Below are 13,926 nucleotides of genomic sequence, written 5' to 3' on the forward strand. Positions count from 1 at the left end.
ATTCATTTGTGCTCTGCACACGGTTTTGAATCCCATCTTCCTGCAATGCTTTTAGTTTTCACCCCTCGCTTTCTAGTAGACAAACTGATCTCCTCTCAAAGAAAATGACAGACTCAAACAATGTGTTACTTCTTGCAAACAAAAACCTTCTCAGAAACTCAGAACTCTCTTACTTTAAATAAAATGCTCTAAATCCCAGATTAAAAAAATTCTCTCAGTCCTGTATTTCTTAGTTTTTCTCTCTCAAAAGGGAACATCCTCATCATCTCCCCAAACACCCTCAGGACACCCAAATTATTAAAATACCCTCAGCCGATGCAAGGCCAGAGCAGTGAACCAGAGCTAGTGTCTAGGCTGAGCTGTTCTGAAGGAGTCAACTCAAACATTTTCTCCCTGCTTCCTTGGCAAGGTCTGACTGAGAAAACAAAATTCCCAAACTGAAAATTTTCTGCTGAAAACCAATACTAGTCTGTTTGGGGACTTTGGTTTGCAAGTATTATTGTTATTATTCTCTTCTGATTTCTAAATCAGTTCAGTCTTTGTCCTCAGGTGTGTTTCCAGATGTTGAGTTGTGGGAGAGGCCAATTCATGATGTCTCTTCCCCTCTTTCATAGTTTCTTCCAACTTGCTAGAAGCTCCTTTGCTACCATGTGAGTCAAGCAGTGTCCATTGTCTCTGCGCTAAAAGGTCTCGAGAGCCTGCATTGCATACGGTTCCTGGGATAGTCCTTGGGACTGTGGATCCCTTCAATGGGCCAGCAGCGAGTCTGGCTCCTCCATTGTCACACCTGAAAGACTGGTGGGGGCATTTCCCAACCTCCTAACATATCTCAGTAACGCACACAGAGCAAAACTTCATAACTTCCCAACCAATGCGAGCACACACAATCCAACACGATATTAATGTTCAACAGATGAAGACTTTTGAAATGACACCTCTACCAGGCAGACTTTGTACAAACCATCTCATCATTATATGAGAGTGGTAATATGGGGCTTGCAGGGTGCTGCTTTGAGCACAGCGTGCCACACCTGGGCTTCCACTGCAGTGGAGACGTACCCTTAGAGTCCATCGCTCCTGGGATAAAGATGGCAGCAGGGCTGGCCTGGGTCATCTGACTTGGGCTCCTGAGCTAAAGCTGAGGGCTAAAAACTGTGGTGCAGATATTTGTGTTCACACTGAAGCCTGGGTTCAGAAACCCTCATGGAGCCTCAGAGATTGGGCCTGCCCATATGTCTGCACTGTAATTTATAGAGGTTGGGAGGGAGTTTAGCAAGTGGAAATGGTAAAACCACATTGAGGGAACTGGACCACTGACCTATCAGCTCTAACACCCAAACTTTCAGTAACTCTATTATCAGTGCCTGTGAGTGTAATTTAAACCATAGGTCCATCTAGCTCTGAATCTTGTCTTCTGACAGTAGCCAATACCAGGTGCCACAAAAGCCACTCCTCAAGGTACTACTGGGAGTTCAACCGAGGATCTCCTGCTTACAAAACAAAGGTTTTAACCAGCTAAGCTATAGTACCTGCTATTATTTAAAGTATCATGTTTGCCCACACCTGACTTTCTGCCAATCCCCACTGGGCCCTGACAAGTGTTGCTTGTGTTTGGATTCTGTAAAGCAGAGGAGCAGATGAAGTTTTGCTCCCAAGGTGTGTGTGTGATTCTTTGGACAGGTCTACACTACAAAATTAGGTTGGTGTAATTACATTACTTAGGCTGGCAATGCAGTTCTATAAACGTAATCCCAGTGTAGATAGTGGCTCAGCAGTCAGAACTTTCTGGAGCTATGAAAGGGGAGGGGCCCAGACTCTGTAGCAGGAATGCAGGGCAGGTGAGTTCACGGCAGGCATGGTGGGATACTGGTGGAGGCCAGTTATGGTGATATAATGACCAGCAGCATTTACACTGACAATTTGTCACTTTAAGTTTGCTGCAAAAGCTCAAGACCTCTTGTTGAGGTGGTTTTATTTTGTCACCAAAACAGGGCAGTTTTGTCACCAGACGTGGCATTGCAGTGTGTGCACCAGCCACAAGCTGCCGACCGAGGGAGCGTTGTGTGTTTTTCACACACCTCAGCAATATAATGATGCTGAAGTAACCTTGTAGTGCAGACCTGGCCAAAGATATATATATACACACACACACACACACACACACACACACATACACACACACACACACACCTTGCAAGGAAAACCTCACCTGCTCCTCTGCTTTGCAGAATCCAAACACAAGCAAAGCTTGTCAGGCCCCGGTGGGGATGGCAGGGAGTCAGGTGTGGGCAAACATGATACTTTAAATAATAGCAGGTACTATGGCTTAGCTGACAGACTGCAGATTATAACGGTGAAGCCAAATCCTTCCCAAACTGACAGTTGAAGCAGAAGATCCCCTTGGAAAGATCAGGATTTTGCCTTTAAAAACAAGGAAAATGTGCATTGCTCTCTTCTGTCTACAGCGAGAGATTGAAGAAGCGCAATAGATTTCATTGACTGGAGGTTGAGAGGGGATTTAATCACTGTTTTTAAATACACAGTTTTAAAAAATTTCCAGAGAGAATATCTGATTTTAAAGGGTTCTTTAATTCACCAGATAAAGGTTAGAACACGACCCCATTGGTTTGCAGTCAATGTCACAAAATGCCAACTGGAAATTACCATTTTTTAACTGTGAGGCTAATTATCTAATGGAACAAGCTCCGTAAGGGACATGGTTAATTCCCCATCTCTGCCCTGTGTAAATGAAGACCGCAGCTCTTGCTGCAAGACACCTGGTGTGTGGGTGTCCCTGTTCCCTTCAGAACCTCTGGTACATGGTGCTTCCTCCTCCCAGTTCAAGATCCCCATCATGTGGGTGCTCCCATCCCGGATCCCCGGTGGGTGTCTCTGTCCCCCACCCCATGAACTAGCTCCCGTGTGTGGTTTCCCCTGCCTGCCCCCATCCGGGATCTGTGGGTGTCTCTGTTCCCCTTTTCAAGATCCGTGTTGCTTGGGTGCATCCCTCCCCCCAAATCAGAATCCCCAGCAGGTGGGTGCTCCCATCCCCCCATCCAGGCTCTGCAGGGGGTGTCTGTATAAAAAGAGACTGTGTCTCACTGTCTTGCCCAGGCTACACTGCAGGGGCTATTCACAGGTGCGATCCCACTACTGATCAGCATGGGAGTTTTGACCTGCTCCGTTTCCCACGACCTGGGCGGTTCACCCCTCCTCAGGCAACCTGGGGACCCCAAGCTTCCCCGGGATCACCATATTGATGCTGAACTTAGTGCAGACACCTGATCGGCACAGCCCCCTGCAGCCCAGAACTCCTGAGCTCAAGCGACCCGCCGGCTTCAGCCTCCCCAGGCGCTGGGATCACAGGCACCAGCCACAGGGCCCGGCTTGTTTCACAACTTGGCAGCTGGAGCTTTAAACTCTGCTTGTGAGCTCTGTGCCTTGGCCAGACGGGGACAGCCTGGAACTGGGAAATGCTCCTGCTTCACCCGCCCCCATCTCATGTTGAGCTGCAGGCGCCGCTGTAAATCCCAGATAAGATCCCGGATGTTCGGTGCCCCCTTCCCCGCCCAGCTGTCCGGTACCTCTGCCCCCAGACAGAATCCTGGATTAGCAGACAGACCAATGGAGAAATGCCGTTGAGTCCAGGGTAATACTCCACTGCCATTTTACCTTTTCAGCTTGCTAAACTCCTTCCCAACCTTGTAGGGTCCCAGAGCCTAGTATTGAGCCTGAGCCGAGATGTCTACAGTGCAAATTTACCACCGCAGCGCAAGCCCCGGGAGCCTGCACTGGCACAGGACAGCCGTGGGTGTTTCATTGCAGTCTTGGACATAGCCCAGCATTATGTCTACACTGCCATTAACACACCCAAGTCACTATTCTCAAACCCTGGGTCAGTTGATTCAGGCTTGTGGGGCTTCGCTGCAGGGTTATAAAATTACAGTGTAGACACTTGGGCTTGAGCCCAGCCTCCGAGACCCCACGAGGTGAGGGTCTCTGAGCCTGGGCTCCAGTATGAGCCCCAGGAGCCCAAATCAGATCATCCAGGCCAGCCGGACCACAGGGATTTTGTCACAGTCTAGATGCCCTCTCAGGGTATGTCTACACTGCAATGTAAGTCCAGGGTTAGCAGAAGTCATGTCAGCAGCCCCAACACATAAACATAAACCACGAGGAAAGACCCACCCCCAGATAAGCTGGGCACTGTCCTTCTCCCTACGGTTTGTAAGTCCAGCAACCAAAAAGTCCTTTAACATGAGCCATCCCCTCTCTGCACCCCACTCACAGCTGTTGTCCTTAGTCAGTGCAAGCCCAGGGTGCCTCTGTAGAGTTCACCTGCCATCCTGGGTGGAAAAGGGGAAATAAGAAGGCTCCATACTCACTATGTTGTCTAGGGACTCACTCATCCCTCCACTGCCACCCTGTCCTAAAGTTGGTCTAACACCTACATTTTAGTATTGAAACCCAGGCCCCAGCCCGCTTGCAGCTTTGGAACCCCTGTCCCTGCCTAGCAAGTGCTATTGAACTGAGGGTGAGTCCCTCAATCGGGGTCTGCCAAGCACAGTTGTGCTGCCCTCGATTCACACAACAAGGATAACAACCCTTTATTTCTCCTGCCCCTGTAACATGGAGACTGGGCATCCAACACCAGCCAAACATGATCATTTCGGCAAGCAACCCAACCTATTTCCACATACTGTAAAATCCACATGCAGACTCCTACCACAAAACCTTGCAAGAAAATCTTCCTGAGGGGGTCTGAAGCACTTGCTGCTGGAGGAAGGAGGGAGCTGTGGGTTGGGATTGAGGGCACTGGGAATAGGAGGAGGCTGTGGGTTGGGATTGAGGGGCACTGGGAATAGGAGGGGCTGTGGGGATGGGACAGAGGAGAAGGGTGAAGAGGTTCAGGCTCTGGTTGGGAGTGAGGAGCAGTGAGCATAGGAGGGACTGAGGGTTTGGATTGAGGGGCACTGGGAAAAGAGGGCACATGGGTTTTGGCTGAAGAGCATATTCTTTTGGGGATGCAGCAGGACAGTGGAAGGCAGCAGGTGATTCGAATTCCTTATGGATATTCTGTGTGTTTGTCTGTCTGTGTGTGTGTGTGTGTGCAGGGAGGAACATGCTCTATGCCCAGAGGCCTTTATTCCTCCAGGCTGCAAGGACAGAGGGCTGTCAGGAAGTTGCCTTCAAACCCACACACAAAAAGGCCCTTCTGAGGAAAGGGAAAATCCTGCAGAGAAAAAGTAACATCAAAGAGGATGTGAGAAAGACAGTTTAAGATCTTCATGAGTAGTTTATCACCTGACCATGGATTTGAACTGTGGCTCCTCAGATTAAAAGTCTGATGCTTTACCAACTAAGCTAGTCAGGCTCATGAAGAACAGGAGCAAGTTGGTGCAGAGGAGAAACTAGTCAAGAAAACAAGAGCAAGAAACAACAGGGGAAACCTGCTGCTCTCTCTGGCCCAGTCAACACTACGAGTTTATATCAAAACGTGTTAGTCTATAAGGTGCCACAAGACTCTTTGCTGCTTCTACCAACTGAGCTAGCCAGGCTCACATAGGAAAAGTGCAAGTTGGTGCAGAGGTGAAGCTAGTCAAGAAAATTCTTGGGTGAGTTCCCAAAGCCTGAAGTGTCAAAAATATTGTCACGGGTGGTTCAGGGTATATGTCCCCCCCACCAAAGGAAACGGAAAAAAATTGTTTCTCGCCTTTCTTCAATGTCACCGTATGTCTACTGGATGCTGCTGGCAGACACGATGCAGCAGTGCTACACAGCAGCATCCCCTTTCTTTCCCTTCCTGACGGCAGATGGTATGGGAGGACTGATATCTGTCATTGTCATCCCGTGAGTGCTCCTGGTTGGCCTTAGTGAGGTCGGACAGGGTGCCTGGGCAAAATGGGAATGACTCCCAGGTCATTCTCTTCTTTAAGCTTTGTCTAATGGAGATTCAGTCCTGCCTGGAATATCATAGCAGCTGGAGGCTGCCCTCCCCTTCCTGCCTTTGAGCTCTACTTGCAGAGGCAATAAAGACAGTGTTGTTTCAAATTCATGTACTATTTATTACTTCATCACACAAATGGGGGGATAACTGCCACGGAAGCCCAGGAGGGGTGGGGGAGGAGGAAGCAATGGATGGGGTTGTTGTAGGGGCACCCCCTAGAATGACATGCAGCTCATCATTTCTGCTAGATGTCTGGGGCTCTGACCTAGAGCAGCCATTTGCTTCTCTAGTTCTTTAGTAGGCTTGCCTGATAGTTTAGCCAGGACTACCTCTTCATTAAACAAAACTTAAAGAAGAGAATGATCTAGGTTGTCTGTGGGCGAGGACTGGCCTGCCACCCAAGGCCTGTGAAAGTGTGGGATCATTCTCCAGGATGGGTTGTAGATCCCTTAGACATACCCTTAGAGCCCCGACCAGGGCTATTCTATCTACTGCCCAAAATCCACAAACCGGAAATCCTGGATGCCCCATCATCTCGGGCATTGGAACTCTCACTGAAGGACTGTCTGGATATGTGGACTCTCTACTCAGACCCTATGCCACCAGCACTCCCAGCTATCTCCGTGACACCACTGATTTCCTGAGGAAACTACAATGCATTGGTGACCTTCCAGAAAACACCATCCTGGCCACCATGGATGTAGAGGCTCTCTACACCAACATCCCACATGCGGATGGAATACAAGCTGTCAGGAACAGTATCCCTGATGATGCCACAGCACAACTGGTTGCTGAGCTCTGTGCCTTTATCCTCAGACACAACTATTTCAAATTTGATGACAATATATATCTCCAGATCAGTGGCACCGCTATGGGCACCCGCATGGCCCCACAATATGCCAAAATTTTTATGGCTGACCTGGAACAATGCTTCCTCAGCTCCATCCACTCACGCCCCTTCTCTACCTACGCTACATTGATGACATCATCATCTGGACCCATGGGAAGGAGACTCTGGAAAAATTCCACCACGATTTCAACAGCTTCCACCCCACCATCAACCTCAGCCTGGACCAATCTACACGGGAGGTCCACTTCCTAGACACTACGGTGCAAATAATTGATGGTCACATTAACACCACCCTATACCGAAAACCTACCGACCGCTATGCCTACCTTCATGCCTCCAGCTTCCATCCCAGGCACACCACAAGATCCATTGTCTACAGCCAAGCACTGAGGTACAACCGCATCTGCTCTAACCCACAGACAGAGACCAACACCTACAAAATCTCCACCAAGCATTCTCAAAACTACAGTACCCACGAGGAAATAAGGAGACAGATCAACAGAGCCAGACGTGTACCCAGAAGCCTCCTACTGCAAGACAAACCCAAGAAAGAAACCAACAGGACTCCACTGGCCATCACATACAGTCCCCAGCTAAAACCCTCCAGCGCATCATCAGGGATCTACAACCCATCCTGGAGAATGATCCACACTTTCACAGGTCTTTGGTGGCAGGCCAGTCCTCGCCCACAGACAACCTGCCAACCTGAAGCATATTCTCACCAGTAACTGCACACCGCACCATAGTAACTCTAGCTCAGGAACCAACCCATGCAACAAACCTCGATGCCAACTCTGCCCACATATCTACACCAGCAACACCATCACAGGACCTAACCAGATCAGCCACACCATCACCGGTTCATTCACCTGCACGTCCACCAATGTAATATATGCCATCATATGCCAGCAATGCCCCTCTATGTACATTGGCCAAACTGGACAGTCTCTAAGGAAAAGAATAAATGGACACAAATCAGATATTAGGAATGGCAATATACAAAAACCTGTAGGAGAACACTTCAACCTCCCTGGCCACACAATAGCAGATCTTAAGGTGGCCATCCTGCAGCAAAAACTTCAGGACCAGACTTCAAAGAGAAACTGCTGAGCTCCACTTCATCTGCAAATTTGACACCTCAGCTCAGGATTAAACAAAGACTGTGAATGGCTTGCCAATTACAGAACCAGTTTCTCCTCCTTGGTTTTCACACCTCAACTGCTAGAACAGGGCCTCATCCTCCCTGATTGAACTAACCTCGTTATATCTAGCTTGCTTCTTGCTTGCATATATAAACCTGCCCCTGGAAATTTCCACCACTTGCATCCAAAGAAGTGGATATTCACCCACGAAAGCTCATACTGCAAAACATCTGTTAGTCTATAAGGTGCCACAGCATTCTTTGTTGCTTTTACAGATCCAGACTAACACAGCTACCTCTCTGATACTTGATACAGTACAGCTAATAACCATCTTTGCTAACTTGCAAAAGGCAAGGGGATGCTGGTGTGTAGCACTGCAGTACCACGTCTGTCAGCACCATCCAGTAGACATACAGTGACTGTGAAAAAAAGGCTGAATGGGCTCCATGGTTGCCGTGCTATGGCGTCTGCCCGGGCAATCCAGGGAAAAGGGCGCGAAATGATTATCTGCCATTAATTTCATGGAGGGAGGATTGACTGACGACATTTACTCAGAATCACCCACGACACTGTTTTTGCCCCATCATGCACTGGTATCTCAACCCAGAATTCCAATTGGTGGGGGAGAGTGCAGGAACTATGGGATAGCTACCCACTGTGCAACGCTCTGGAAATCGATACTAGCCTCAGTATATGGGCGCACACCGCCAAATTAATGTGCTTAGTGTGGCCGTGTTCACTTGACTTTATATAATCTGTTTCCAAAAACTGGTTTCTGTAAAATCGGAATAATCCCATAGTGTAGACATACCCTGAGACAGCTTTAGAACCCTCTACCCACTATACGGCCAAGAGACAGCAACTCTCAGATCCTGTGTGGATTATCTGATGGGCTTGGGGCCAAGAGCAAACTGCGTACCCCCTGGCAGAGCAGGAGAAGTAAAAATAGGGGCTTCCTGAAAAATGGGAAAGGAAGAAGAGAGAAGCAAGTGGAAAAGGAAGAGAACGTGCAGACACAGAACCCTACCTAAATTCTGAAATAGATTACAAGAAAAAAAGAGAAAGAGAGCAGCATAAAGCAAACTTAAAAAACTTTCAGTAAGAACTGAATTAGAAACCTTTAAAACACCAGTTTTCACACTACCTTTACTTTTCTTCCAAATTCTACCAAAAGAAATTAAGACTTGCCACTAAACAACAGCTTTAAACAAGCTCAGATAACAGAAAGAAAACCAAAACATTTATTTTTAAATTTGTTTTATAAGAACTAACCACTCAGTCTGCGTTCTCTTCTTCTCAGCTTCCCAAAAGGAAAGCAAGAACACTCATCAATAGCAGACAGCAGATGCATTAAGGCACCACTATCCACTTGCTTCATGCTCAGAAGAGAACAGTTTAACTTCTCATCATGGTTAGCAAGATCAGACGCTTTCAACCACACTTCTCTAGTTACAAACTATAGAAATGATCCCTGAAAGTACAGTTTTAACAAAGCTGTTCTCGGCTACACACCCAGGCTAATGTGGGCAAGCTTTCTTCCCATGGTGAATGTTTTCATACAACGGGTTTCACCCCCAGCGAATTAAAGAACAAAATCTAAAACCAGGTTCCCATTTCATTAAAGCACAATCGAGGCAGCTTTAGCACACTGGCCATTAGAAGATGTTTATGTCGCTATTTACAGACACACACACACCTCCTGATTAGCATGTGGAGCTCCTACCGACCAATCAAACCCTCTTGCTGTGCCATACCTCTCACAGGCTCCTCTGTGCCACATGACAGCCAGTCAGGCACAGACAATGCGGACAGGTCAGCCCTTTCTAGCATGCTCCGCAGCTGTTTCTCTCTGGCTTGCTCTCAAATTCATCTGCACTAGAAGTTTTTGCAGGGTTCTATGTTACCGGTGGTGCCTACACTAAATCAGTGGCTCTCAACCTTTAGAGACACCTGTACCCCTTTCAGGAGTCTGATTTCTCTTGCATACCCCCAAGTTTAACCTCACATAAAAACTACTTGCTTACAAAATCAGATGCAATATTTATAAAAATAAATCCCTTGAATATAAGTATTGTACTTACATTTCAGTGTATAGTAGAGAGAACAGTATAAACAAATCAATGTATGAATTTTAATTTGTTTCAAATTTGCTAGTGCTTTCTATGTAGCTTGTTGTAAAACTAGGCAAGTATTTAGATGAGTTGCTGTACCCCCTGGAAGACCATTGGATATACCTGTTTGAGAACCACAGCACTAAATCACCCTTGCTTTTAGAACCGGTGCCACTTGACCCAAGGCATTGTGAACCATTTCAGGGCTAGCAGACAGTGGCAACACAGCTGCACTAGGTCTGTTGTTCCTCCCTGCACAATTCCCACTTGGAAAGAAGAGATCTTCTGCTCTGACCCTATTTACTATTGTGAGCTGCATAGGCAACTTTCTCTGTTATATGAGCAGAATCCACACAATATATACTACCTGCATGCAGGGCCGGCTTTAGGCCAATTCAATCAATTCCCCTGAATCGGCCCCACTCCTAAGAGGGCCCCGTGCCTAAGCCCTGGTACTGCGTACTGGCAAGAGCTGGTGCGCTGTGCCGGAGTGGCCAGCTTCTCCAGGGGCAATTTAAAGGGCCTGGGGCTCCCAGAAGGGTTGGAGCCCCAGGTCTTTTAACTGCTACCAGAGCCCCACTGCTGGAGCCCTGGGTAGGGCTGCAGGGCTCTGGGGCTATTTAAAAGTCCAGGGCTTGCATTGCTTCTACCGCCCCGGCCCTTTAAATAACTCCCGAGCCCCACCACTTCCCCAGGGCTCCTCGGCTATTTACAGAGCCTGGGCAGGGGATGCAGGGAGCCCCGGGCCCTGTCAATAGCCCCTGAGCCCTGGGCTGATGCTGCTACCCGGTGGGGAGGAAGAAAGAGGGCACTCACTGTACAGGGTGGGCTGTACCCACACCCCCTGCCCACACCAGCCCTGCACCCCCTGTCCCGCCACCAGCCAGCCCATCTCCCGCCAGTCCTGCACCCCTGCCTGCCTCCTGCCCTGCCCGCACCAGCCCTGCACCCCTTGCCCTGCCTCCAGCCCCAGACCCCCTGCCCTGTCTCCAGCCAGCCCTGCACCCCTTGCCCTGCCCGCACCAGCCCTGCACCCCCTGCCCTGTCTCCAGCCAGCCCGTCTCCAACCAGCCCTGCACCCCCTGCCCTTCCTCCAGCCCCGCACCCCCTACCCTGTCTCCAGCCAGCCCGTCTCCAGCCAGCCCTGCACCCCCTGCCCTGCCCACACCAGCCCCGCACCCCCTGCCCTGCCCGCACCAGCCCCTGCCTCCAGGCAGCCCGCCCCCTGCCCTGCCCGCACCCGCCCTGCACCCCCCACCCGGTCTCCAGCCAGCCCCTGCCGCACCCCCCTGCCTGAAGCCAGCCAGTCCTGCATTCCTCTGTCTCCAGCCCTGCCAACCCCTGCCGCATGCCCTGCGACCCTGCCTGAAGCCAGCCATCCCACCCCACACACCCCTGTCTCCAGCCAGCCCTGCACCCCTTGCCCTGCTTGCAGCCAGACCCTACCTCCAGTCAGCCCTGCCCTGCCTCCAGCCAGTCCCATGTCCACTGGTGCCTGCAGTTCCCAGGGCAGTAACCCTGCACACCTGCTTCAGTGAGGCGGGCAGGGAGCAGCTGGGACCCACACATGTGCACACCCCCAGGGATTGGCGGTGACCCACACATGTGCACACCCTAGGGTGACCAGACAGTGAGTGTGACAAATTGGGACAGGTGGTGGGGTTATTAGGATCCTATATAAGAAAAAGACCCAAACATTGAGACTGTCCCTATAAAATCAGGACATCTGGTCACCCTAGCACACCCCCAGGGAGTGGCGGGGACCCACACATGTAAAACGGAGCTCGTTTCTAGTTCAGGCCCATCTTTTTAAAAAATAACTGTAGGTAGGGTTAACATAGAGCCGTATTTTCCCTGACATGTCAGGCTTTTTGGTTCTTAAATTGCCATCTGGATGTACGGTAACCCTATTGGTACAAAAAATACATACTGTGGCACATCCCTTAAATCAGAACTTTTTATAGGGAACCGGTTGCTAAGAAATGAAAGGCTTTTTTTTCCTTTTTTTTTTTTAATCATCCCTGCCGGGGCCCCGCCAAAAATGTTTGAATTGGGCCCCGCACTTCCTAAAGCCGGCCCTGCCAGCAGCCATGGGTGGCGGGGGAGCCCCCACAGCCCCACCCCACTGCGTATGGACCCTGCAGCTCCCAGCTCCTACGAGTGGACCCCAGAGCTCCCAGGTGCTGCGGATGGACCCAGGATTTCCCAGCAGGCATTGATGGCGGGAGGAACTTGCAGCCCCATGTCATTGCGAACAGACCCTGCAGCTCCAAAGACTCTGGAGCTCCCAGCCGCCACAGGCAGGAGAGGGAGCCCCCAGCGCTCAGACACCGCAGGCAGAGCCTGGCGTTCCCAGTCACCATGCGGGGTGAGGAGAAGCAGCAGCCAAATGCCATTGCAGGTGGCGCCGTAGCTCCCAGCCACTGCAGGTGGGTGCTAGAGCCTCCAGCTGCCATCGGGACCCCACGGCCCCTGGCCGCAATGGGCAGCGAGGGGACCCCACGGCTCCCAGCCGCCACGGGCAGCGAGGGGACCCCACGGCTCCCGGCCGCCACAGGCAGCGAGGGGACCCCATGGCCCCCAGCTGCCACGGGCAGCGAGGGGATCCCATGGACCCCGGGTGCCACAGGCAGCGAGGGGACCCCCCAGCTCCCAGCTCCCACGGGCAGCGAGGGGACCCCATGGCCCCCAGCTGCCACGGGCAGCGAGGGGATCCCACGGACCCCGGGTGCCACAGGCAGCAAGGGGACCCCACAGCCCCCAGCTGCCACAGGCAGGAACCGTCACCCAGCGACCGGCAGAAAACAGCAGCGGGCGAAGGCATCAAGCAAAACCTCAGCTTCTGCTGCTGCCACTCCTTCAAGTGGCTCTCGGTTTCCCCTGTTCACTCTGCGTCGCTGCCGCTCCACGGCATTGTCCTTCACCCTGCTGCTGAGAGCTCCTGTGTCGCCACCAGGGCCGGCTCTAGACCCCAGCGTGCCAGCGCGCGTGGGCGGCATTTTCCGAGGACGGTGGCAGGAGGGTCCGCGGACCTCCGGCAGGCATGCCTGCGGAAGCTCCACTGGAGCCGCGGGACCAGCGCACCATGTGCAGGCACTTCCCCCGGAGCCGCGGGACCGTCACCCGGCAGCGCACCCCCTGCGGCATGCCGCCCTGCTTGGGGCGGCCGGATTACTAGAGCCGCCCCTGGTCGCCACTTCCCCTGCTGTCACCTGCCTGTCTCCTGCAGCCTCTGCGCCGCCACCTAGTGGGGGAACCTTGCTACAAGTGCAGCCTGGGCAGCCTCTGTCATTGCAACACCATGGGCAGGGCGTGAACCGCCAGCTGGGGGAGACTAACGCCCTGCCCCGCCCCTTCCACCTGAGGCCCCGCCCCTTCTGCGAACACCCCTGTGCCCGGCGTACACCAGCCCTTAGATCCCTCTTGGTATTTCAATGCAGGCACTGACCTGTGAGAGGAAAACATCAGCTCCAAACACAGGGACTGAATTCCCCACATTTAATCTCGCTGCACTTTCCAGAAAGTCACAACGTTCATTTAATTCTTGTTAGGACAGAGAAAAAAATAAGTGACACTAAGTTTTTGGCTCAGTTAAATAAAAGTATGTGTTTAATTAACATAGTAAAAATATGTCCTGATTCCGCTAAATAACACCGCAACCGGAAATAAGAAGAGACAAATCTTGTCAGTGACGACTAATTTCACAAATGACCTTCCCATTATTAATTTCCACACCGCCCCCATTGGAGGTCTGGACATCTCCAGTGTCACTGCTCTGCATTCACCTTCCCCTTAGAATTGTTCTCGGACATTCCCAAATTTGGAAAATTATGCAGTTCACAATGTGAACAGTGACCCCGGCTCCTTCCTGCACCT

At 51.1% G+C, this 13,926-nt stretch overlaps 1 non-coding gene across 1 annotated transcript; it reads right to left on the reverse strand.

Moving 5' to 3' along the window:
* Positions 1–9,209: 9,209 nt before the first annotated feature.
* On the reverse strand, positions 9,210–9,426 carry LOC120385245. The gene has a single exon (XR_005589369.1). It is a non-coding gene; the product is annotated as a small nucleolar RNA U3 (small nucleolar RNA).
* Positions 9,427–13,926: the final 4,500 nt, after the last annotated feature.

This window comes from Mauremys reevesii, linkage group 17, assembly GCF_016161935.1.
Source record: "Mauremys reevesii isolate NIE-2019 linkage group 17, ASM1616193v1, whole genome shotgun sequence".
In the NCBI taxonomy this organism is placed as follows: Eukaryota; Metazoa; Chordata; order Testudines; family Geoemydidae; genus Mauremys; species Mauremys reevesii.